This window comes from Danio rerio, chromosome 2, assembly GCF_052040795.2.
Source record: "Danio rerio strain M-AB ecotype USA chromosome 2, GRCz13ab, whole genome shotgun sequence".
Taxonomy (NCBI): Eukaryota; Metazoa; Chordata; class Actinopteri; order Cypriniformes; family Danionidae; genus Danio; species Danio rerio.
This window is the reverse complement of record NC_141022.1, coordinates 17,163,336-17,184,786: the sequence shown is the minus strand read 5'-3', so window position 1 is coordinate 17,184,786 and position 21,451 is coordinate 17,163,336. Positions and strand designations below refer to the sequence as shown.

At 48.2% G+C, this 21,451-nt stretch overlaps 1 long non-coding RNA gene and 3 other non-coding genes across 5 annotated transcripts; all 4 read right to left on the bottom strand.

Moving 5' to 3' along the window:
• Positions 1-1,499: 1,499 nt before the first annotated feature.
• On the bottom strand, positions 1,500-19,614 carry LOC147846273 (uncharacterized). 2 transcript variants are annotated; one of them, XR_015478345.1, is made up of 3 exons: positions 19,412-19,614; positions 13,491-16,293; positions 1,500-1,870 (listed from the first exon to the last, which is right to left on the bottom strand). It is a non-coding gene; the product is annotated as an uncharacterized LOC147846273 (long non-coding RNA). The 2 variants fall into 2 exon arrangements; XR_015941930.1 differs by lacking the exon at positions 19,412-19,614 and adding an exon at positions 18,012-18,357 and having other exon boundaries at positions 13,491-16,357.
• On the bottom strand, positions 1,732-1,919 carry LOC147846274 (U2 spliceosomal RNA). The gene has a single exon (XR_015479294.1). It is a non-coding gene; the product is annotated as a U2 spliceosomal RNA (small nuclear RNA).
• On the bottom strand, positions 13,353-13,541 carry LOC141379456 (U2 spliceosomal RNA). The gene has a single exon (XR_015479306.1). It is a non-coding gene; the product is annotated as a U2 spliceosomal RNA (small nuclear RNA).
• Positions 17,308-17,498, bottom strand: LOC141379396 (U2 spliceosomal RNA). Its single transcript, XR_015479283.1, has one exon. It is a non-coding gene; the product is annotated as a U2 spliceosomal RNA (small nuclear RNA).
• Positions 19,615-21,451: the final 1,837 nt, after the last annotated feature.

The window sequence follows — 21,451 nt, the reverse complement described above, 5'->3', positions numbered from 1 at the left end:
TGCCCAAACGTGCTGCCCCAACTAGCAGGAATCAGTCACCCTGTCTGGGGCAGCTTCAGCTGCCCAAGGGACCATTGGGAAGGACGTCCAGGGTGATTCTTCCATGCCCACTTGAGCCACCACAGTCAGCGGGGAAGGAGTCACTCTTTCTGGGGCAGCTTCAGCTCTAAAGGGACCCCTGGGTAAGACTTGCGGAGGGTTTCTTGAATGCCAAAACGAGCTGCCAGCAACTGGCAGGAATCAGTCACTCTTTCTGGGGCAGCTTGAGCTCTTGAAGGGCCCCAAGAACAAGACCTCCAGGGCGTTTCTTCCATGCCCAATTGAGCTGCCACAATAAGCGGGAGTCAGTCACCCTGTCTGGGGCAGCTTCAGCTCCAAAGGGACCCCTGGGTAAGACTTATGGAGGGTTTCTTGAATGCCAAAACAAGCTGCCAGCAACTGCCACAATAGGCGGGAATCAGTCACTCTTTCTGGGGCAGCTAGACCTCTTGAAGGACCCCAAGAACAAGACCTCCAGGGCGTTTCTTCCAAGCCCAAACGAGCTGCCACAATAGGCGGGAATCAGTCACTCTTTCTGGGGCAGCTAGACCTCTGGAAGGGCCCCAAGAACAGACCTCCAGGGCGTTTCTTCCAAGCCCAAACGAGATGCCTCCACAAGCGGCAATCAGTCACCCTTTCTGGGGCAGCTTCGGCTACTCAAGGGACCAGTGGGAAGGACTTCCAGGGCGATTCTTCCATGCCCACTTGAGCCACCATAATCAGCAGGAATCGGTCACTCTTTCTGGGGTGTGTTTTAGCTCTCAAAAGCGCCCTGGAAGGACTTCCATGGCCACAATTAGCGGGAAACCATCACCTTTTTTAGGGTCAGACCCAGCTCTTAAGGGACCCTTCCATGGGAAGGACTTCCAGAGCCTTTCTTCCAATCCAGCTTGGCCGGAAATCAGTCACCCTTTCCCGGGGATACGCTTAAGCTCCTAAGGGCCCCCCTTTCCGGAGCGTTTTTCCTTGCCCGCACTGGCCTTGACTCTGGCTGGGTAATCTTCACCCTCTCTGGGGGCAAGCACCTGCCCTGTGGGGGACCCTGGAGGAACACCTGTTCTCCAGCAGTGCCCGGGTAGCCCAAACTTAAGCCCGGGAACATTGACTTGGTTAACCGCAGGTGCCAGCCTTGCGTGCCGCTGGTGCCCCAAAGGGGCATGTACCTCTAGGCGCGGGACGTCCCCACACGTAGGCTGGGAGTTGGGGCCCCGGCCCGGCGCTTTGGACCCTGGGTGAATGCGACAGGAGCGGGGGTTTCATGCTTTGCCATTTTTCAAATCCTCTGCACAGCTCTCTGGACCCACCATCCCCCAGGTCAGACTTAGGTCCTGATTGGGAATTATCCTCTCCACAGCTCTCTGGACCCACCATCCCCCAAGTCAGACTTGGGTCCTGATTGGGAATTATCCTCTCCACAGCTCTCTGGACCCACCATCCCCCAGGTCAGACTTAGGTCCTGATTGGGAATTTTGGATGGATTTTTTTTATTTATTTTTTTTTCCTCCCTGAGTTGCAATATGTGCATCGTGGCTCATGGACTAGAATAAGAGGATCCTGCCAAGAGGGTTGTTCATGCTCACTGTCTAAACGAGCGCATAAGACAGATACCTAATCGCAAAGAAGCGCAAGTCCCTACATTCAATCTAACGTTATGTTAAATTTCATGCAATCTAGTTCTGCTGTTCACCGCTTAATGAGTGCACCGTTCCCGGAGGTACTGCAATACCAGGTCGATGCGTGGAGTGGGTGGAGCAAGCCCCTAACCCATCTCCCAGCTGCAAAAATCAATTTAATATATAGTGCCCGGGTAGGGCACGTATCAGATATTAAACTGATAAGAACAGATTTTTTTCTTTCGAAAAAAATTTATTGACAGCGTTTCCCATTTGTTTCTTACATCACAATCATATTTAAAAACATATCTCTTCACTTAGTTTCATTTGAGTACTTAACAGTAAATAAATAAAAAATGAATAAATATATACATAAATAAATAAATAAATAAATAAATAAATAAATAAATAAATAAATACTTGCAAAAGTACTTTAAATGAACATATAATGTCAAGTGTATAGAGGACATGTTTTTTTTTTTTTTAAAAAAAAAGCCAAACAAATGAAAGACTAAAAAACAAGCTGTTCAATAAAAATTAAAACGGGTCTAAAAAAGAATCACGGTCTAGTCACCATTTTAACAACGCAGGACTTAGTAAAAATGAGTTGAAACATAAAACACACATTTTAAAATATTTCAATACACATTAAAAGACATATGGCACTTAACAAAAACACTTTAAAATCAGGGTTTGTGGAGGAAATAAAAGTGTATGTTGTGCGAAAGTCTTTTGTGTGTGCGTGTGTTATGTAAAAAAAAGTCCTTGGCGTAGATGTTGATAAAAAAAGTGATAAAAACCAGTCCGTTAAGAAATGCATGAAAAGCAATAGTAACAATAAGAAGATAAAATCATTTCTTTGTCCAGGATCGAGGGTGAGTCATACCAAAAAAAAGTCCATTCACACCAACTCTCCAGGACGGTCACAGCCCCTGTGTTTCAAGGGCATAGCGGAGATCCCCCTCCTCTGGCCTGCTGGCCCGCTGTTCCCGTAGCCAGAGTGGTGAGGGTGCATCTACGGGCGGCCAGGTACGGTGGCGGCCGGGACCTCCTCCGTGCGACCCCGGCCCCCTTGGCCTCTTGTCAAGGTCCGGTACCCCTGTAGCGTGGTTGTTATCAGTCCCTTTGTCCCTTGCAGGGGTACCGTGACCTGCTTCCCCACCAGCAGGTTTCTTGTGACCCAGATGGCATCCTTGATGGCGGTCAGGGTGAGCCAGAGCGATGTAAAGTCCTGTTTTGTCATGTCTTTCACGCCCTGGCCCACCCCATGGATGATAAGGTGGTAGTCCATCTGGGCCCTCCCCGCCGGCAGGTACTGATGATACAGGGGGCCGGTCCTGGCCCACAGGTCCCGCGCAGCGCCGCACTCCCAGAGCAGGTGCCGCACGGTCTCTGGGCATCCACACCCAGGCCGTGGGCAGACGGGGTTTCTGGCCATGCCTCTGGAGTGCATGACCGCCCTGACCGGGAGGATCTCATGTGCCACCATCCACAACAGGTCCTTGTGTCCGTTCTGGAGAGCTGGGTGGGCCGCGTTCCTCCACACTTGTTGGGCCTCACATAATGTGAGGCCCGGGACCCGACTCACCGTCTCTCGATCCTGCACAAGAGAAATGAGAGCCTTGTGGTTAGTTAAAATGGTGACATCGTTAGTCTCTAAAACATACTTCTTTAAAAATTTCTTTATAAAATCATACTCCCTAGGTAAATTAAAAGACACTGGGTACTTAAGGTCCACTGCTAAAACTTTCAGGGTTCTCAGGTAGGACCCCATCCAGAAGCGAGTCATGGCAGCCGTCTTGTTTTCTCTGGATGGGGTCAACGCGTAACTAAAATGCAGGGCGGTGAAGCGGCTGCCTAAAAACAGGTGGGGATCCGGGAGGCCTTTTCCACCATGTTCGGGCTTTTTCTTTAACTCTGTTCTTCTTAGGCGCTCCCACTTGGATCCCCACAGGAAATAAAACACCGCCCTTTCCAACTTCCTGATAAAACGTCTTGGTGGACTAAAAACAGAAGAAACAAGTAAAATGAGTGGTAAAATTACGGATTTAAAAATCAAAATTTTACCCTCCATTGTTAATTTTCGTAACCCCCAGAATCCCAACTTTTGGTTTACCTTTGTTAAAATGTCGTTCCAATTTTGCCCTCCCCCACCCTCTTTGTCAAATTTTACCCCTAAAATTTTAAAATCATTTTCCTTAAAAGTCAGCTCTAGTCCCTCTGTGACGACGTTACCCCACGGCCCGAAGAGCTGGGCCTCGGACTTTTTTCGGTTTAATCTGGCTCCCGAGGCCCGACCGTAGAAATCGGTCAAATCCATAGCTCTTCGGGCCGAGGTGAGGTCTGTCGTTAAAAGGGTAACGTCGTCCATATATAAAACACAAGATGCTGTCAAACCCCCCGGAATTTTAAAACCTGTAATCCATTTATCCCTTCTCAAGAGCTGTGCCAGTGGTTCAATACAAACCACATACAGGAGTGGGGATAACGGACACCCTTGACGGACGCCACTGCAGATATTTACTGCTTTTGTTAAATGCCCATTTACAATGATTTTGCTGACAAGGTCGTTGTACAGCAGTCCCACCCATGCTAAAAATCTTCCCGGGAACCCCATTTTTTCCAGTACTTGTAACAAGTACTGGTGCGAGACTCTGTCAAATGCTTTTTCAAAATCTAAATTTACCACGGCTAGACGAATGTTTCTGTCTCTCGCGTAACAGATGGCATCTCGGATCAGCAATAGGCTGTCCGTGATCTTCCTCCCGGGCACAGCACAGGCTTGATCCGGGTGGATTACATCCTCTAAAACTGTCGACATCCTTGTCGCTAAAATCTTTGTAAAAAATTTATAATCAGTGTTTAAAAGAGTAATTGGTCGCCAATTTTTTAAAATTGTCTTGTCATCTTTTTTAAAAAGCAGAGAAACTATTCCTAATCTAAAATCCGCAGGTAGTTTGTTAAAATTTTCAAATTCATTAAAAACAGTCAGTAAAACCCCAGCTAAAATGTCCCAGAAACATTGATAAAACTCCAGGGGAAGACCGTCCATTCCTGGAGACTTCCCCTTTTTAAAACTTTTAAGAGCTTTATCTAAATCTTCTTTCTTAAAATCTTGGGTTAAAACTGAATGTTTTTCTTTTTGTACTTTTTTGTCTAAAAAATTTAAAACCTCATTTGAAGCGTCCTCGTGTACTATTTTTTTCCCATATAAGTTTTCGTAAAACTTTTCGACTTCTTTTAAAACCCCCTCTGTGGTATTTAAAATAGTCCCCTCGTCGTTTTTTATCTTTGATATCCCCCCTCCCTTTGTGATTATTTTTTTAAAAAAATATCTTGTACACTTTTCATTTTCTTCAATTTTTTTCTCTTTTGCTCTTAAAATCACTCCCCTGCTATTTTCCTCTGCTAAAACCAACATCTCTTTTTTAACTTCTTTAATTTCGTTGTTAAAATCAAAGCCCATGTTTAAAAGGTTAAAATATCTTTGTAAACGTTTTTGCAGCCCCAACATGCGTTTTTTCCTTTTGTTTTTTCTCTGTTTTCCTATTTTTTTAAAATATGTTTTTGTCCTCCCTTTAACCATTTCCCACCACTGTGCTCGTGTATCATAAAAGTCCTGGAGGGTCTGCCATTGGCTGAACTGCTCCCTATATCCTTTAACCACTTCCTCCTCTTCCAACAGGGAGCAGTTCAGCTTCCACAGCCCTCCGCCTATCGTCACACCAGGGGGAAGTGAAAGAGTGCAGGATAGTATTGTGTGATCAGAAAAAAAGGTGGGGGTCAATGTAGCATCCACGGGCGGGAAATCTCTTGTAAAAATATAGTCTATTCGAGAGGCACTGGTGCTGTCACTACTGAACCAAGTGAAGCCTTCCTCTCTTGGATGCACTTGTCTAAAACAGTCAACTAATTTAAAATCTTTAACTAAATTGTTTAAAAGAGTTGATGTTTTGTCCAATTTAAAATCTGCCTTTTTCCTGTCTTTCTGTGTTAGAATACAATTAAAATCCCCTGCCACCACTAGGGGAGGTTTACCAAGCATGTGGGGCTGCAAGTCTTCTAAAAGTTCATATCTCTCGTTTTTATCAGTGTGTCCGTATATATTTAAAACATTAAAATCTCTTCCTAAAAAAGTCAGTGTTACTAAAAAGGCCCGCCCATCTCTCACCACAGTGGTACCCTTCACCAGAATGTTGGGATTGTTTATTAAAATTGCGACCCCATCATTTTTGTTTTGGTTCGATCCGCTCCATAGGGAGGGACCTGGGGTCCACACGTCTTCCCACTTTCTGTAATTAGAGATAAAGGGTAAGGCACATTCTTGTAATAAAAACACGTCAGACTTTAAGAGTTTTAAAAAAGATAAAACGCTTTGTGCTCGAATGGGGCTCCTCACACTTCTCACATTAATAGTGGAAATAGTAAGGGCCATGAGCAGATGAAAAGGGGATATGAACATTTAAAAGAGTTACAGTTAGTTTACAAAGATATCAATGGTTTTAAAAACAAGATAAAAATCAGGTTATGTCTTGTTGCATCTGCTCTTCACCTATCCCAACAGGTGTTGGGTCAGGGGAGGAGATGCTAACCACTTCAGAAGCCACAGAGAAGACCTCTTGTGGCTCCTTCGGTGATGATGATCTTAGCTTTACATGCAGAAATGAAACTCCATTAGGAGAACCTAAGGGCCATGAACGGTCTAGATCTTCCGATTTGGAACTATCTAGCCGCTCTGAAGCCCTTAGTCTTTTCTCCTCCATTTCTAGAGGAGATCTCGCAGCCCGTTTCTGCATCTGAGCATAAGGAAGTGAACACTGAGTTTCACTTTGACTAGCGTCAACACTTGCCTCAGAGACGGTGAGGAGAGAGGAAGCCGTTTCCTCCTCCTCATTGGCTGTTACATTTTGTGTCACACTTTGTTGGGGAGGGGCTTCCTCCCTCTGTTCAAATAAAATGGGTGACTCCGCCCCTATGGCCGCCCCATTTCCTTCTTCCTGGCCGGTTCCTGTGGCTGGCAGGGAATTTCCCGCCAAAACCACAGGGACCGCCTCCTCCCTTTGTTCAACCATGCTTGCTTGTGGGGCGGCCATTTTGTTGTTTTTCAGCTTGTTGGCAAAGCTTTTTGGGCAATCTCTGAAGAGATGGTTTTCTTCTCCACACAGATTGCACCGCCTGCCATTGGTGCACTGCTCAAAACTGTGACCAACTTCTCTGCACTTCCCACAGATTAACTCCTGGCATGCTTCAGCGAGATGTCCATTCTTCCCACACTTTCTGCACAATTTGGGCATCCCCTGATAATGAATGTAGCCCCTGTTCTCTCCAAGCACAATCATTGAGGGCAGATGTCTCAGGCCCTGGTAGCCCCCGGCATCTTCCCATTGTTTAATGGGAATTCGCCAGGAGCAATTCCAGATGCCATCCTCATCTAGCACCTTGACTGGCTGGCCTCGAACAGTGCAATATCTGCCCAGCCACACACAAATGTCATCTCCAGTAACTGTTTCATTAAACATTCTGACAATCACAGTTTTAAGTGTGTTGTCAGAAAGTTTTTCCACAGTAAACATGGAAAACTGGATCTTAACCGCATCAAACCTTTGCCAGAAGTCATTTAATAGGGAAGCAGCTCTAAAACTAACATCAAATCCTTTTCCTAGAGGCAGAGTCACTATACAATTCAGGTCTTCAGGTCTAAAATTTAAGGTTTTTTGTATCAGCTTCCTGGAGAAGTCCAGTCTGGACATCTCCAGGAGCTTACCATTTTTTTCTTTTAATAAAAAGCGTACGCTGTGGTGCCTCCTCACGCCGGCACGAGCAGCCGACATGGTGGAGGCACCAACAGCTTAAAACACACTAAAACACTAAAACCACAATAAATAGCCAATAAATACTTAAAACGTCTTACCTTAAAAAGTGCAATTCCTTTACCTCTCAAGGGTTGAGAGCTCACAACACAGGGGTAATTGTGAGCCAGGAAACCTCCAAGAGGCGATCGCTGTCACTGCCCGCGAGGTAAGCCCAAGTATAATACTGATAAGAACAGATTTTTTCTTTCTTTCGAAAAAATTTATTGACAGCGTTTCCCATTTGTTTCTTACATCACAATCATATTTAAAAACATATCTCTTCACTTAGTTTCATTTGAGTACTTAACAGTAAATAAATAAAAATGAATAAATATATACATAAATAAATAAATAAATAAATAAATAAATAAATACTTGCAAAAGTACTTTAAATGAACATAAAATGTCAAGTGTATAGAGGACATGTTTTTTTAAAAAAAAAGGCAAACAAATGAAAGACTAAAAAACAAGCTGTTCAATAAAAATTAAAACGGGTCTAAAAAAGAATCACGGTCTAGTCACCATTTTAACAACGCAGGACTTAGTAAAAATGAATTGAAACATAAAACACACATTTTAAAACATTTCAATACACATTAAAAGACATATGGCACTTAACAAAAACACTTTAAAATCAGGGTTTGTGGAGGAAATAAAAGTGTATGTTGTGCGAAAGTCTTTTGTGTGTGCGTGTGTTATGTAAAAAAAAGTCCTTGGCGTAGATGTTGATAAAAAAAGTGATAAAAACCAGTCCGTTAAAAAATGCATGAAAAGCAATAGTAACAATAAGAAGATAAAATCATTTCTTTGTCCAGGATCGAGGGTGAGTCATACCAAAAAAAAAGTCCATTCACACCAACTCTCCAGGACGGTCACAGCCCCTGTGTTTCAAGGGCATAGCGGAGATCCCCCTCCTCTGGCCTGCTGGCCCGCTGTTCCCGTAGCCAGAGTGGTGAGGGTGCATCTACGGGCGGCCAGGTACGGTGGCGGCCGGGACCTCCTCCGTGCGACCCCGGCCCCCTTGGCCTCTTGTCAAGGTCCGGTACCCCTGTAGCGTGGTTGTTATCAGTCCCTTTGTCCCTTGCAGGGGTACCGTGACCTGCTTCCCCACCAGCAGGTTTCTTGTGACCCAGATGGCATCCTTGATGGCGGTCAGGGTGAGCCAGAGCGATGTAAAGTCCTGTTTTGTCATGTCTTTCACGCCCTGGCCCACCCCATGGATGATAAGGTGGTAGTCCATCTGGGCCCTCCCCGCCGGCAGGTACTGATGATACAGGGGGCCGGTCCTGGCCCACAGGTCCCGCGCAGCGCCGCACTCCCAGAGCAGGTGCCGCACGGTCTCTGGGCATCCACACCCAGGCCGTGGGCAGACGGGGTTTCTGGCCATGCCTCTGGAGTGCATGACCGCCCTGACCGGGAGGATCTCATGTGCCACCATCCACAACAGGTCCTTGTGTCCGTTCTGGAGAGCTGGGTGGGCCGCGTTCCTCCACACTTGTTGGGCCTCACATAATGTGAGGCCCGGGACCCGACTCACCGTCTCTCGATCCTGCACAAGAGAAATGAGAGCCTTGTGGTTAGTTAAAATGGTGACATCGTTAGTCTCTAAAACATACTTCTTTAAAAATTTCTTTATAAAATCATACTCCCTAGGTAAATTAAAAGACACTGGGTACTTAAGGTCCACTGCTAAAACTTTCAGGGTTCTCAGGTAGGACCCCATCCAGAAGCGAGTCATGGCAGCCGTCTTGTTTTCTCTGGATGGGGTCAACGCGTAACTAAAATGCAGGGCGGTGAAGCGGCTGCCTAAAAACAGGTGGGGATCCGGGAGGCCTTTTCCACCATGTTCGGGCTTTTTCTTTAACTCTGTTCTTCTTAGGCGCTCCCACTTGGATCCCCACAGGAAATAAAACACCGCCCTTTCCAACTTCCTGATAAAACGTCTTGGTGGACTAAAAACAGAAGAAACAAGTAAAATGAGTGGTAAAATTACGGATTTAAAAATCAAAATTTTACCCTCCATTGTTAATTTTCGTAACCCCCAGAATCCCAACTTTTGGTTTACCTTTGTTAAAATGTCGTTCCAATTTTGCCCTCCCCCACCCTCTTTGTCAAATTTTACCCCTAAAATTTTAAAATCATTTTCCTTAAAAGTCAGCTCTAGTCCCTCTGTGACGACGTTACCCCACGGCCCGAAGAGCTGGGCCTCGGACTTTTTTCGGTTTAATCTGGCTCCCGAGGCCCGACCGTAGAAATCGGTCAAATCCATAGCTCTTCGGGCCGAGGTGAGGTCTGTCGTTAAAAGGGTAACGTCGTCCATATATAAAACACAAGATGCTGTCAAACCCCCCGGAATTTTAAAACCTGTAATCCATTTATCCCTTCTCAAGAGCTGTGCCAGTGGTTCAATACAAACCACATACAGGAGTGGGGATAACGGACACCCTTGACGGACGCCACTGCAGATATTTACTGCTTTTGTTAAATGCCCATTTACAATGATTTTGCTGACAAGGTCGTTGTACAGCAGTCCCACCCATGCTAAAAATCTTCCCGGGAACCCCATTTTTTCCAGTACTTGTAACAAGTACTGGTGCGAGACTCTGTCAAATGCTTTTTCAAAATCTAAATTTACCACGGCTAGACGAATGTTTCTGTCTCTCGCGTAACAGATGGCATCTCGGATCAGCAATAGGCTGTCCGTGATCTTCCTCCCGGGCACAGCACAGGCTTGATCCGGGTGGATTACATCCTCTAAAACTGTCGACATCCTTGTCGCTAAAATCTTTGTAAAAAATTTATAATCAGTGTTTAAAAGAGTAATTGGTCGCCAATTTTTTAAAATTGTCTTGTCATCTTTTTTAAAAAGCAGAGAAACTATTCCTAATCTAAAATCCGCAGGTAGTTTGTTAAAATTTTCAAATTCATTAAAAACAGTCAGTAAAACCCCAGCTAAAATGTCCCAGAAACATTGATAAAACTCCAGGGGAAGACCGTCCATTCCTGGAGACTTCCCCTTTTTAAAACTTTTAAGAGCTTTATCTAAATCTTCTTTCTTAAAATCTTGGGTTAAAACTGAATGTTTTTCTTTTTGTACTTTTTTGTCTAAAAAATTTAAAACCTCATTTGAAGCGTCCTCGTGTACTATTTTTTTCCCATATAAGTTTTCGTAAAACTTTTCGACTTCTTTTAAAACCCCCTCTGTGGTATTTAAAATAGTCCCCTCGTCGTTTTTTATCTTTGATATCCCCCCTCCCTTTGTGATTATTTTTTTAAAAAAATATCTTGTACACTTTTCATTTTCTTCAATTTTTTTCTCTTTTGCTCTTAAAATCACTCCCCTGCTATTTTCCTCTGCTAAAACCAACATCTCTTTTTTAACTTCTTTAATTTCGTTGTTAAAATCAAAGCCCATGTTTAAAAGGTTAAAATATCTTTGTAAACGTTTTTGCAGCCCCAACATGCGTTTTTTCCTTTTGTTTTTTCTCTGTTTTCCTATTTTTTTAAAATATGTTTTTGTCCTCCCTTTAACCATTTCCCACCACTGTGCTCGTGTATCATAAAAGTCCTGGAGGGTCTGCCATTGGCTGAACTGCTCCCTATATCCTTTAACCACTTCCTCCTCTTCCAACAGGGAGCAGTTCAGCTTCCACAGCCCTCCGCCTATCGTCACACCAGGGGGAAGTGAAAGAGTGCAGGATAGTATTGTGTGATCAGAAAAAAAGGTGGGGGTCAATGTAGCATCCACGGGCGGGAAATCTCTTGTAAAAATATAGTCTATTCGAGAGGCACTGGTGCTGTCACTACTGAACCAAGTGAAGCCTTCCTCTCTTGGATGCACTTGTCTAAAACAGTCAACTAATTTAAAATCTTTAACTAAACTGTTTAAAAGAGTTGATGTTTTGTCCAATTTAAAATCTGCCTTTTTCCTGTCTTTCTGTGTTAGAATACAATTAAAATCCCCTGCCACCACTAGGGGAGGTTTACCAAGCATGTGGGGCTGCAAGTCTTCTAAAAGTTCATATCTCTCGTTTTTATCAGTGTGTCCGTATATATTTAAAACATTAAAATCTCTTCCTAAAAAAGTCAGTGTTACTAAAAAGGCCCGCCCATCTCTCACCACAGTGGTACCCTTCACCAGAATGTTGGGATTGTTTATTAAAATTGCGACCCCATCATTTTTGTTTTGGTTCGATCCGCTCCATAGGGAGGGACCTGGGGTCCACACGTCTTCCCACTTTCTGTAATTAGAGATAAAGGGTAAGGCACATTCTTGTAATAAAAACACGTCAGACTTTAAGAGTTTTAAAAAAGATAAAACGCTTTGTGCTCGAATGGGGCTCCTCACACTTCTCACATTAATAGTGGAAATAGTAAGGGCCATGAGCAGATGAAAAGGGGATATGAACATTTAAAAGAGTTACAGTTAGTTTACAAAGATATCAATGGTTTTAAAAACAAGATAAAAATCAGGTTATGTCTTGTTGCATCTGCTCTTCACCTATCCCAACAGGTGTTGGGTCAGGGGAGGAGATGCTAACCACTTCAGAAGCCACAGAGAAGACCTCTTGTGGCTCCTTCGGTGATGATGATCTTAGCTTTACATGCAGAAATGAAACTCCATTAGGAGAACCTAAGGGCCATGAACGGTCTAGATCTTCCGATTTGGAACTATCTAGCCGCTCTGAAGCCCTTAGTCTTTTCTCCTCCATTTCTAGAGGAGATCTCGCAGCCCGTTTCTGCATCTGAGCATAAGGAAGTGAACACTGAGTTTCACTTTGACTAGCGTCAACACTTGCCTCAGAGACGGTGAGGAGAGAGGAAGCCGTTTCCTCCTCCTCATTGGCTGTTACATTTTGTGTCACACTTTGTTGGGGAGGGGCTTCCTCCCTCTGTTCAAATAAAATGGGTGACTCCGCCCCTATGGCCGCCCCATTTCCTTCTTCCTGGCCGGTTCCTGTGGCTGGCAGGGAATTTCCCGCCAAAACCACAGGGACCGCCTCCTCCCTTTGTTCAACCATGCTTGCTTGTGGGGCGGCCATTTTGTTGTTTTTCAGCTTGTTGGCAAAGCTTTTTGGGCAATCTCTGAAGAGATGGTTTTCTTCTCCACACAGATTGCACCGCCTGCCATTGGTGCACTGCTCAAAACTGTGACCAACTTCTCTGCACTTCCCACAGATTAACTCCTGGCATGCTTCAGCGAGATGCCCATTCTTCCCACACTTTCTGCACAATTTGGGCATCCCCTGATAATGAATGTAGCCCCTGTTCTCTCCAAGCACAATCATTGAGGGCAGATGTCTCAGGCCCTGGTAGCCCCCGGCATCTTCCCATTGTTTAATGGGAATTCGCCAGGAGCAATTCCAGATGCCATCCTCATCTAGCACCTTGACTGGCTGGCCTCGAACAGTGCAATATCTGCCCAGCCACACACAAATGTCATCTCCAGTAACTGTTTCATTAAACATTCTGACAATCACAGTTTTAAGTGTGTTGTCAGAAAGTTTTTCCACAGTAAACATGGAAAACTGGATCTTAACCGCATCAAACCTTTGCCAGAAGTCATTTAATAGGGAAGCAGCTCTAAAACTAACATCAAATCCTTTTCCTAGAGGCAGAGTCACTATACAATTCAGGTCTTCAGGTCTAAAATTTAAGGTTTTTTGTATCAGCTTCCTGGAGAAGTCCAGTCTGGACATCTCCAGGAGCTTACCATTTTTTTCTTTTAATAAAAAGCGTACGCTGTGGTGCCTCCTCACGCCGGCACGAGCAGCCGACATGGTGGAGGCACCAACAGCTTAAAACACACTAAAACACTAAAACCACAATAAATAGCCAATAAATACTTAAAACGTCTTACCTTAAAAAGTGCAATTCCTTTACCTCTCAAGGGTTGAGAGCTCACAACACAGGGGTAATTGTGAGCCAGGAAACCTCCAAGAGGCGATCGCTGTCACTGCCCGCGAGGTAAGCCCAAGTATAATACTGATAAGAACAGATACTACACTTGATCTTAGCCAAAAGGCCGAGAAGCGATACCCACAAACTGTCAGCAGTAGGAGCCGCAATCTACGCCACAAATAATACAATGTCGGCAAGCATAACAGGTACTAATTTTTAACCCTTAAACCTCCAGCACATTTGCTGACAGACAGACAGACATAACATTTTAGGCTTAACTAAGAGCCGTTGGTGACCAAAAACAAACTCCAAGCTTGAATACGGCAAAGAGACGTGACTATGGGCCGCTGGTGCCCAATGAGGGTACTTGAAAAGCCCCTGTTTGAGAGACTTTTCCGACCAAGTCAGTGTAGTTGCCATCCCCCCTTCAGAAGTCCAGACCAGGATTTTGTCTGGGCCGGCCTCGGAGATCAACCTGTCTTCCTTTACCTGCTTGAGCCTTGGGAAAAGACTTCCATGCCCGTATGAGCCACCACAGTCAGCGGGAATCAGTGACTCTTTTTTGGGGCAGCTCCAGCTCTAAAGGAACCCCTGGAAAGGACTTGCATGGCATTTCTTCCATGCCCGCGTGAGCCACCACATCAGTCACTCCTTCTGGGGCAGCTTGAGCTCTTGAAGGAGCCCAAGAAAAGACCTCCAGGGCATTTCTTCCAATCCCAAACGAGCTGCCCCAACTAGCAGGAATCAGTCACTCTTTCTGGGGCAGCCTCAGCTACTTAAGGGACCCCTGGGAAGGACCTCCAGGGTGATTCTTCCATGCCCACTTGAGCCACCACAGTCAGCGGGGAAGGAGTCACTCTTTCTGGGGCAGCTTCAGCTCTAAAGGGACCCCTGGGTAAGACTTGCGGAGGGTTTCTTGAATGCCAAAACGAGCTGCCAGCAACTGGCAGGAATCAGTCACTCTTTCTGGGGCAGCTTGAGCTCTTGAAGGACCCCAAGAAAAGACCTCCAGGGCATTTCTTCCATGCCCAAAGGAGCTGCCCCAACTAGCAGGAATCAGTCACTCTTTGTGGGGTAGCTTCAGCTACTTAAGGGACCATTGGGAAGGACCTCCAGGGTGATTCTTTCATGCCCACTTGAGCCACCACAATCAGCGGGAATCAGTCACTCTTTTTGGGGCAGCTTCAGCTCTAAAGGGAACCCTGGGAAAGACCTCCAGAGAGTTTCTTGCGTGCCCGAACGAGCTGCCAGCAATTGGCAGGAACCAGCCACTCTTTCCGGGGGCAGCTTCAGCTCTGAAGGGAACCCTGGAAAAAGACTTCCAGGGGGCTTCTTGAACGCCCACGCGAGCTGCCAGCTCCTGGCAGGGATCAGTCACTCTTTCTGGGACAGCTTGAGCTCGTGAAGTAGCCCAAGAAAAGACCTCCAGGGTGTTTCTTCCATGCCCACTTGAGCCACCACAGTCGGCGGGGAATCAGTCACTCTTTCCGGGGGCGGCTTCAGCTCAAAATGGACCCCTGGGAAAGACTTCCAGAGGGTTTCTTGAATGCCCTAACGAGCTGCCAGCAACTGGCAGGAATATGTCACTCTTTCCGGGGCAGCTTGATCTCTTGAAGGAGCCCAAGAGAATACCTCCAGGGCATTTCTTCCATGCCCAAACGAGCTGCCAGCAATTGGCAGGAATCAGTCACTCTTTCCGGGGCAGCTTGAGCTCTTGAAGGACCCCAAGAAAAGACCTCCAGGGCATTTCTTCCATGCCCAAAGGAGCTGCCCCAACTGGCAGGAATCAGTCACTCTTTCTGGGGCAGCCTCAGCTACTTAAGGGACCCCTGGGAAGGACCTCCAGGGTGATTCTTCCATGCCCACTTGAGCCACCACAGTCAGCGGGGAAGGAGTCACTCTTTCTGGGGCAGCTTCAGCTCTAAAGGGACCCCTGGGTAAGACTTGTGGAGGGTTTCTTGAATGCCAAAACGAGCTGCCAGCAACTGGCAGGAATCAGTCACTCTTTCTGGGGCAGCTTGAGCTCTTGAAGGACCCCAAGAACAAGACCTCCAGGGCGTTTCTTCCAAGCCCAAACGAGCTGCCACAATAGGCGGGAATCAGTCACTCTTTCTGGGGCAGCTAGACCTCTGGAAGGGCCCCAAGAACAGACCTCCAGGGCGTTTCTTCCATGCCCAAACGTGCTGCCCCAACTAGCTGGAATCAGTCACCCTGTCTGGGGCAGCTTCAGCTGCCCAAGGGACCATTGGGAAGGACGTCCAGGGTGATTCTTCCATGCCCACTTGAGCCACCACAGTCAGCGGGGAAGGAGTCACTCTTTCTGGGGCAGCTTCAGCTCTAAAGGGACCCCTGGGTAAGACTTGCGGAGGGTTTCTTGAATGCCAAAACGAGCTGCCAGCAACTGGCAGGAATCAGTCACTCTTTCTGGGGCAGCTTGAGCTCTTGAAGGGCCCCAAGAACAAGACCTCCAGGGCGTTTCTTCCATGCCCAATTGAGCTGCCACAATAAGCGGGAGTCAGTCACCCTGTCTGGGGCAGCTTCAGCTCCAAAGGGACCCCTGGGTAAGACTTATGGAGGGTTTCTTGAATGCCAAAACAAGCTGCCAGCAACTGCCACAATAGGCGGGAATCAGTCACTCTTTCTGGGGCAGCTAGACCTCTTGAAGGACCCCAAGAACAAGACCTCCAGGGCGTTTCTTCCAAGCCCAAACGAGCTGCCACAATAGGCGGGAATCAGTCACTCTTTCTGGGGCAGCTAGACCTCTGGAAGGGCCCCAAGAACAGACCTCCAGGGCGTTTCTTCCAAGCCCAAACGAGATGCCTCCACAAGCGGCAATCAGTCACCCTTTCTGGGGCAGCTTCGGCTACTCAAGGGACCAGTGGGAAGGACTTCCAGGGCGATTCTTCCATGCCCACTTGAGCCACCATAATCAGCAGGAATCGGTCACTCTTTCTGGGGTGTGTTTTAGCTCTCAAAAGCGCCCTGGAAGGACTTCCATGGCCACAATTAGCGGGAAACCATCACCTTTTTTAGGGTCAGACCCAGCTCTTAAGGGACCCTTCCATGGGAAGGACTTCCAGAGCCTTTCTTCCAATCCAGCTTGGCCGGAAATCAGTCACCCTTTCCCGGGGATACGCTTAAGCTCCTAAGGGCCCCCCTTTCCGGAGCGTTTTTCCTTGCCCGCACTGGCCTTGACTCTGGCTGGGTAATCTTCACCCTCTCTGGGGGCAAGCACCTGCCCTGTGGGGGACCCTGGAGGAACACCTGTTCTCCAGCAGTGCCCGGGTAGCCCAAACTTAAGCCCGGGAACATTGACTTGGTTAACCGCAGGTGCCAGCCTTGCGTGCCGCTGGTGCCCCAAAGGGGCATGTACCTCTAGGCGCGGGACGTCCCCACACATAGGCTGGGAGTTGGGGCCCCGGCCCGGCGCTTTGGACCCTGGGTGAATGCGACAGGAGCGGGGGTTTCATGCTTTGCCATTTTTCAAATCCTCTGCACAGCTCTCTGGACCCACCATCCCCCAGGTCAGACTTAGGTCCTGATTGGGAATTATCCTCTCCACAGCTCTCTGGACCCACCATCCCCCAAGTCAGACTTGGGTCCTGATTGGGAATTATCCTCTCCACAGCTCTCTGGACCCACCATCCCCCAGGTCAGACTTAGGTCCTGATTGGGAATTTTGGATGGATTTTTTTTATTTATTTTTTTTTCCTCCCTGAGTTGCAATATGTGCATCGTGGCTCATGGACTAGAATAAGAGGATCCTGCCAAGAGGGTTGTTCATGCTCACTGTCTAAACGAGCGCATAAGACAGATACCTAATCGCAAAGAAGCGCAAGTCCCTACATTCAATCTAACGTTATGTTAAATTTCATGCAATCTAGTTCTGCTGTTCACCGCTTAATGAGTGCACCGTTCCCGGAGGTACTGCAATACCAGGTCGATGCGTGGAGTGGGTGGAGCAAGCCCCTAACCCATCTCCCAGCTGCAAAAATCAATTTAATATATAGTGCCCGGGTAGGGCACGTATCAGATATTAAACTGATAAGAACAGATACTACACTTGATCTTAGCCAAAAGGCCGAGAAGCGATACCCACAAACTGTCAGCAGTAGGAGCCGCAATCTACGCCACAAATAATACAATGTCGGCAAGCATAACAGGTACTAATTTTTAACCCTTAAACCTCCAGCACATTTGCTGACAGACAGACAGACATAACATTTTAGGCTTAACTAAGAGCCGTTGGTGACCAAAAACAAACTCCAAGCTTGAATACGGCAAAGAGACGTGACTATGGGCCGCTGGTGCCCAATGAGGGTACTTGAAAAGCCCCTGTTTGAGAGACTTTTCCGACCAAGTCAGTGTAGTTGCCATCCCCCCTTCAGAAGTCCAGACCAGGATTTTGTCTGGGCCGGCCTCGGAGATCAACCTGTCTTCCTTTACCTGCTTGAGCCTTGGGAAAAGACTTCCATGCCCGTATGAGCCACCACAGTCAGCGGGAATCAGTGACTCTTTTTTGGGGCAGCTCCAGCTCTAAAGGAACCCCTGGAAAGGACTTGCATGGCATTTCTTCCATGCCCGCGTGAGCCACCACATCAGTCACTCCTTCTGGGGCAGCTTGAGCTCTTGAAGGAGCCCAAGAAAAGACCTCCAGGGCATTTCTTCCAATCCCAAACGAGCTGCCCCAACTAGCAGGAATCAGTCACTCTTTCTGGGGCAGCCTCAGCTACTTAAGGGACCCCTGGGAAGGACCTCCAGGGTGATTCTTCCATGCCCACTTGAGCCACCACAGTCAGCGGGGAAGGAGTCACTCTTTCTGGGGCAGCTTCAGCTCTAAAGGGACCCCTGGGTAAGACTTGCGGAGGGTTTCTTGAATGCCAAAACGAGCTGCCAGCAACTGGCAGGAATAGGTCACTCTTTCTGGGGCAGCTTGAGCTCTTGAAGGACCCCAAGAAAAGACCTCCAGGGCATTTCTTCCATGCCCAAAGGAGCTGCCCCAACTAGCAGGAATCAGTCACTCTTTGTGGGGTAGCTTCAGCTACTTAAGGGACCATTGGGAAGGACCTCCAGGGTGATTCTTTCATGCCCACTTGAGCCACCACAATCAGCGGGAATCAGTCACTCTTTTTGGGGCAGCTTCAGCTCTAAAGGGAACCCTGGGAAAGACCTCCAGAGAGTTTCTTGCGTGCCCGAACGAGCTGCCAGCAATTGGCAGGAACCAGCCACTCTTTCCGGGGGCAGCTTCAGCTCTGAAGGGAACCCTGGAAAAAGACTTCCAGGGGGCTTCTTGAACGCCCACGCGAGCTGCCAGCTCCTGGCAGGGATCAGTCACTCTTTCTGGGACAGCTTGAGCTCGTGAAGTAGCCCAAGAAAAGACCTCCAGGGTGTTTCTTCCATGCCCACTTGAGCCACCACAGTCGGCGGGGAATCAGTCACTCTTTCCGGGGGCGGCTTCAGCTCAAAATGGACCCCTGGGAAAGACTTCCAGAGGGTTTCTTGAATGCCCTAACGAGCTGCCAGCAACTGGCAGGAATATGTCACTCTTTCCGGGGCAGCTTGATCTCTTGAAGGAGCCCAAGAGAATACCTCCAGGGCATTTCTTCCATGCCCAAACGAGCTGCCAGCAATTGGCAGGAATCAGTCACTCTTTCCGGGGCAGCTTGAGCTCTTGAAGGACCCCAAGAAAAGACCTCCAGGGCATTTCTTCCATGCCCAAAGGAGCTGCCCCAACTGGCAGGAATCAGTCACTCTTTCTGGGGCAGCCTCAGCTACTTAAGGGACCCCTGGGAAGGACCTCCAGGGTGATTCTTCCATGCCCACTTGAGCCACCACAGTCAGCGGGGAAGGAGTCACTCTTTCTGGGGCAGCTTCAGCTCTAAAGGGACCCCTGGGTAAGACTTGTGGAGGGTTTCTTGAATGCCAAAACGAGCTGCCAGCAACTGGCAGGAATCAGTCACTCTTTCTGGGGCAGCTTGAGCTCTTGAAGGACCCCAAGAACAAGACCTCCAGGGCGTTTCTTCCAAGCCCAAACGAGCTGCCACAATAGGCGGGAATCAGTCACTCTTTCTGGGGCAGCTAGACCTCTGGAAGGGCCCCAAGAACAGACCTCCAGGGCGTTTCTTCCATGCCCAAACGTGCTGCCCCAACTAGCTGGAATCAGTCACCCTGTCTGGGGCAGCTTCAGCTGCCCAAGGGACCATTGGGAAGGACGTCCAGGGTGATTCTTCCATGCCCACTTGAGCCACCACAGTCAGCGGGGAAGGAGTCACTCTTTCTGGGGCAGCTTCAGCTCTAAAGGGACCCCTGGGTAAGACTTGCGGAGGGTTTCTTGAATGCCAAAACGAGCTGCCAGCAACTGGCAGGAATCAGTCACTCTTTCTGGGGCAGCTTGAGCTCTTGAAGGGCCCCAAGAACAAGACCTCCAGGGCGTTTCTTCCATGCCCAATTGAGCTGCCACAATAAGCGGGAGTCAGTCACCCTGTCTGGGGCAGCTTCAGCTCCAAAGGGACCCCTGGGTAAGACTTGTGGAGGGTTTCTTGAATGCCAAAACGAGCTGCCAGCAACTGGCAGGAATCAGTCACTCTTTCTGGGGCAGCTTGAGCTCTTGAAGGACCCCAAGAACAAGACCTCCAGGGCGTTTCTTCCAAGCCCAAACGAGCTGCCACAATAGGCGGGAATCAGTCACTCTTTCTGGGGCAGCTAGACCTCTGGAAGGGCCCCAAGAACAGACCTCCAGGGCGTTTCTTCCATGCCCAAACGTGCTGCCCCAACTAGCAGGAATCAGTCACCCTGTCTGGGGCAGCTTCAGCTGCCCAAGGGACCATTGGGAAGGACGTCCAGGGTGATTCTTCCATGCCCACTTGAGCCACCACAGTCAGCGGGGAAGGAGTCACTCTTTCTGGGGCAGCTTCAGCTCTAAAGGGACCCCTGGGTAAGACTTGCGGAGGGTTTCTTGAATGCCAAAACGAGCTGCCAGCAACTGGCAGGAATCAGTCACTCTTTCTGGGGCAGCTTGAGCTCTTGAAGGGCCCCAAGAACAAGACCTCCAGGGCGTTTCTTCCATGCCCAATTGAGCTGCCACAATAAGCGGGAGTCAGTCACCCTGTCTGGGGCAGCTTCAGCTCCAAAGGGACCCCTGGGTAAGACTTATGGAGGGTTTCTTGAATGCCAAAACAAGCTGCCAGCAACTGCCACAATAGGCGGGAATCAGTCACTCTTTCTGGGGCAGCTAGACCTCTTGAAGGACCCCAAGAACAAGACCTCCAGGGCGTTTCTTCCAAGCCCAAACGAGCTGCCACAATAGGCGGGAATCAGTCACTCTTTCTGGGGCAGCTAGACCTCTGGAAGGGCCCCAAGAACAGACCTCCAGGGCGTTTCTTCCATGCCCAAACGTGCTGCCCCAACTAGCAGGAATCAGTCACCCTGTCTGGGGCAGCTTCAGCTGCCCAAGGGACCATTGGGAAGGACGTCCAGGGTGATTCTTCCATGCCCACTTGAGCCACCACAGTCAGCGGGGAAGGAGTCACTCTTTCTGGGGCAGCTTCAGCTCTAAAGGGACCCCTGGGTAAGACTTGCGGAGGGTTTCTTGAATGCCAAAACGAGCTGCCAGCAACTGGCAGGAATCAGTCACTCTTTCTGGGGCAGCTTGAGCTCTTGAAGGGCCCCAAGAACAAGACCTCCAGGGCGTTTCTTCCATGCCCAATTGAGCTGCCACAATAAGCGGGAGTCAGTCACCCTGTCTGGGGCAGCTTCAGCTCCAAAGGGACCCCTGGGTAAGACTTATGGAGGGTTTCTTGAATGCCAAAACAAGCTGCCAGCAACTGCCACAATAGGCGGGAATCAGTCACTCTTTCTGGGGCAGCTAGACCTCTTGAAGGACCCCAAGAACAAGACCTCCAGGGCGTTTCTTCCAAGCCCAAACGAGCTGCCACAATAGGCGGGAATCAGTCACTCTTTCTGGGGCAGCTAGACCTCTGGAAGGGCCCCAAGAACAGACCTCCAGGGCGTTTCTTCCAAGCCCAAACGAGATGCCTCCACAAGCGG